Here is a 4,847-nt window from a genome sequence, read left to right as displayed (position 1 = left end):
TCCTGTGGGTATTTTGTTCCCCTTTAAAAAGGACCATAGTATCCATACTTTGTTCTTCCTACTTCTTGGGCATCTATTCCAAGCTTCTGGGCTAATATTCACATATCAATGAGTGCATACCATGTGTGCTCTTTTGTGATTGGTTTACCTTACTTAGGATGATATTTTCCAATTCCACCCATTTGGCTAAGAATTTCATGAATTCATTATTTTTAATAGCTGAGTAAATTGTGTAAATATACCACATTTTTTTTATCCATTCCTCCGGTGAGAGACATCTGGGTTCCTTCCAGCTTCTGGCTATTATAAATAGGGCTGCTATGAACATAGTGGAGCATTTGTCCTTTATTGCACGCTGGGGAATCCTTTGGGTATATGCCCAGGAGTATTATAGTGGGGTCCTCCGCTATTATCATGCCCAGTTTTCTGAGGAACCACCAGACTGATTTCCAGAGTGGTAGTACCAGCTTGGAACCCCACCAGCAGTGGAGGAGTGTTCCTCTTTATCCACATCTTCACCAGCACCTGCTCTTTCCTGAGTTTTTTATCTTAGCCATTCTGACTGGAGTGAAGTGAAATCTCAGGGTTGTTTTGATTTGCATCTCCCTGATGACTAAGGATGTTGAACATTTCTTTAGGTGCTTCTCAGCTATTCCATATTCCTCAGCTGAAAATACTTTGTTTAGCTCTGCACCCCATTTTTAATAAGATTATTTGGCTCTCTGGAGTCTAACTTCTTGAGTGCTTTGTATATCCTGGATATTAGCCCTCTGTCAGATGTAAGGTTGGTAAAGATCTTTTCCCAATTTGCCATTTTGTCCTACTGACAAGTGTCCTTTGCACTACAGAAACTTTGTAATTTTATGAGGTCCCATTTGTCAATTCATGATCTTAGAGCATAAGCTATTGGTGTTCTGTTCAGGAAATTTTCCCCTGTGCCCATGTGCTCAAGGCTCTTCCCCAGTTTCTTTTCTATTAGCTTCGTTGTGTCTGGTTTTATGTGGAGGTCCCTGATCTACTTGGACTTGAGCTTAGTACAAGGAGATAAGAACGGATAAATTCGAATTCTTCTGCATGCTGACCTCCAATTGAACCAGCACCATTTGTTGAAAAGGCTATCTTTTTTCCACTGGATGTTTTCTTCGGCTCCTTTGTTGAAGATCAAGTGACCATAATTCTGTGGGTTCATTTCCAGGTCTTCAATTCTATTCCACTGATCTACCTGCCTGTCACTGTACCAAACTGTACCATGCAGTTTTTAACACTCTTGCTCTGTAGTATAGCTTGAGGTCTGGGATACTGAGAATAGTTTTAGCTATACTGGGTTTTTTATTATTCCAGATGAATTTGAGAATTGCTCTTTCTAACTCTATGAAGAATTGAGTTAATATTTTGATGGGGATTGCATTGAGTCTGTAGATTGCTCTTGGCAAGACGACCATTTTTACTATATTAATCCTGCCAATCCACGAGCATGCAAGATCGTTCCTTCTTCTGAGGTCTTCTTCGATTTCTTTCTAATAGCATGAAACACTTCATTAATTTACATGACATCCTTGCACAGGGGCCATGTTAATCTTCTCTGCATCATTCTAATTTTCGTATATGTGCTGCCAGAATGAGTACTTTATCCAACTTCTGAATACACATTCTCCCAACTCACCTAGAACAGTCATCAATGTAGACTACATACCAGGTTGTAATTTTTTTCATTAATTTATTTATTTATTCTCTTTCCATCTTGATTGAAGCTACCCCCTTTCTGTCCCCCAACCTCCACACAGCCCTTCCCCAACCTCCATCCCTTTCTACAGAGCCCCTGCTCCAGTTGTTAGAGAACACACATGAAGACCAAGCTGCACATCTGCTACATATGTGTGGGGAGGCCTAGTTCCAGCCTGTGTATTTTCTTTGGTTGGTGGTTCAGTCTCTTAAAGTCTCCAAAGGTCCGGGTTAGTTGACACTGTTGGATTCTTTTGTTTGTTTTTTTCATGGCAGGGTTTCTCTGTGTAGCCCTGGCTGCCCTGGAACTCACTCTGTAGACCAGGCTGGCCTCGAACTCAGAAATCCACCTGCCTTAAAAGGATTAAAGGTGTGAGCCACCACTGCCCGCTGACGCTGTTGGTTTTCCTGATGAGTCCCTATCCCCTCAGGGTTCCTCAATCCTCTAACTTTTCCATGAGACTTCCTGAGATCCATCTAGTGTTTGACTGTGGGCCTCTGAAAGTTTCAGTAAGGTGTTGTGTGGAGTCTCTCAGAATAGTTATGCTAGGCTCCTGTCTGCATGCATAACAGATCACTAATAAAGTCAAGAATTGGTTCTTGCCTATGGGATGAGTTTCAAGTTGTCCCAGTCATTGGGTAGTCATTCTCTTGAGTTTCTGCTCCATCTTTGATCCTGTACAGATTTTTCTTTTAAATTAATAACATAATCACAAAATTGTCAGATGATAATAGGATTAAAAGACAAATCATTAGCAGCATTATAATGTCAAATACATAGATCTTTTTTTGTTTGTTTGTTTGAGTCAGGGTGTCTCTGTGTAGCTCTGGCTGTCCTGGAACTCACTCTGTAGACCAGGCTGGCCTCAAACTCAGAAATTCGCCTGCCTCTGCTTCCTAAGTGCTGGGATTACAGGCGTGCACCACCACCGCCCAGCAAATACATAGATCTTAACCAGTATACTTTTTAGTAACATGTGGCTTAATGAGAAAATTCCAAAATGAAATTTAAAATATTTGAAACTAAATAAAAACCCAATTTACCAAAATTTTTCAGATGCATCAAGATTGTTAATAGAAAAAATTATGAAGGTGAATTCCTATATTTTTAAAAGAACAAAGAGCAAAACTCATCATCTAAGATTCTGTAGGAAACTAGAAAAAATAAGAGTAAATTAAATCCAAAAGAGGCAGAAGAAATGCCAAAAATTAAATACAAATCAATGAGAGTGGAAACAAGGAACACAGAAAATTATTAAAACCAAAAGTTGTTTCTTTGAAAAGATCCAAAAAAATTATAAATCTTTAACTGGACTAAGAAGAAAAGAGAATTCTGTAAACATTTTTAAATTAATTAAAACCATTCCTTCCTAAACTGTCCTCCATACCCCCCATGACAAAAAAGAAGAAGACTTCTTAACTAAGTTAATGAGGCCAGTTTTATCCTGATTCCAAAACCAGAGAAGGACACTATAAGTAAGAGAAATTAAAAACCACTCTCAGGCTAGAGAGATGGCTCAGAGGTTAAGAGCACTGACTACTCTTCCAGAGCGTCTGAGTTCAATTCCCAGCAACTACATGGTGGCTCACAACCATCTTTAATCAGATCTGATACCTTCTTCTGGTGTGTCTGAAGACAGCAACAGTGCACTGGCATGAAAGAAATAAATCTTTAAAAAAATTCTCTCTATTTAACACAAATATGAGGATAATCAGCAAAATATAAGCAACTCAAATATGATGGAAAAAAACTCATTATGATCAACTGAGATTCATCTCATGTACGAAAGGATTACTCAAAATATGCAAATCCATGTGCAAGACACGCCACATTAGCAGAATGAAAAACAAAAACCAATTGAACATTTCAATAGTTAGATAAATGGTATTTGACAAACACAATGTCTTTCATTTTTGAAACTCTTAAATTAGGTAGATGAGGAGGTCACCAGCTACCATCTTCCGCAGGCAGCTCAACAAGGTACGCAGAGGGCACCAGAGTGAAGGATTGCCCAGGACACAGCCTGCCTGGGTCCCTTCCACACCAGGGAGCCGGGCAGCTCTACAGCTGTCTGGGCAGACATCCTGCGGGGAGCATCTGACCTGCAGAGCGTCCCACAGTTAGACAAGCCCCACGGTCCAAGGTCGCCGGCCACCATCTTGGCTCCAGCTGCTCAGCCAGGGAAGAGCCTGACCTGCAGAGGGTCCCACAGTTACACGGAGGCCCATGGTCCGAGGTCACCATTCTGGCTCCAGCAGCTCAGCCAAAGAAGTGCCTGATGTGCAGGAAGTCCCTCGGTTAGACAGAGCCCTACAGTCCATCTGAGGTATCCACCATTTTGGCGCTGGCAGCTCAGCCAGCTCAGCCAGGGCAACGCCTGAACTGCAGGGAGTCCCGAGGTTAGACAGAGACCTGTGGTCCAAGGTCACCACCATCTTGGCTCCTGGGACCAAGCAGTCAGCTCAGCCAGAGACCTGTGCCACATCTGACACGAGGAAGATCCCACTACCTAATCCTCTCTAGAGAACCAGCAGGAGCAGGTTAATCACCACTGCCCCTTTCCATCTGATGTGGTAGACCTGTGACACATCTGACACAGGGAAGATCCCACTTCCTGAAACTCACTCAAGAACAGACAGGAGCAGGGTATTCAGTAGAAGGGGGGGGCATTCGAGAACCAGCATCCGCAGAGCATTTGAAACACAACAACAAGCCCTGTCCTGGGCTGTTGGCCCTATAGAGTGATCAGCTCTTAGAGGGGGTCCACACAGCCTCCACCATCTTTACTACAGGGTGGACCAGACAGGCAACACCAGGTATACAGAGACAACCTGAGTATAGCATTGCTTGGGGCAGGACACACTAGGGCTTCAAGGACACCATGAGTAGAGTAGCACATCAGCAATCTGTGCCAGGGGAAACACAGTCATCCAGGGGTGTGGAAATAGCCTTACAGGCCCACAGGAGGTTCAAGCACCAACCAGTGACTGCCCTCACTAACCAACTAATGTCAGAGATAACCAGATGACAAAAGGCAAATGCAGGAATGTTACTAACAGAAATCAAGGCAATATGGCAGCATCTGAACCAAATTCTCCAACAACAGCAAGTTCTGGATACCCCA

General features: G+C 42.7%; 1 non-coding gene across 1 annotated transcript; it reads right to left on the bottom strand.

Annotated features, from left to right (window-relative positions):
- Positions 1–1,519: 1,519 nt before the first annotated feature.
- Positions 1,520–1,626, bottom strand: LOC127675851 (U6 spliceosomal RNA). Its single transcript, XR_007975541.1, has one exon. It is a non-coding gene; the product is annotated as a U6 spliceosomal RNA (small nuclear RNA).
- Between the last annotated feature and the right edge of the window lie 3,221 nt (positions 1,627–4,847).

Source organism: Apodemus sylvaticus, chromosome X, assembly GCF_947179515.1.
Source record: "Apodemus sylvaticus chromosome X, mApoSyl1.1, whole genome shotgun sequence".
In the NCBI taxonomy this organism is placed as follows: domain Eukaryota; kingdom Metazoa; phylum Chordata; class Mammalia; order Rodentia; family Muridae; genus Apodemus; species Apodemus sylvaticus.
Note: the sequence above shows the minus strand (reverse complement) of the source record. Positions and strands in the feature narration are given on the sequence as shown.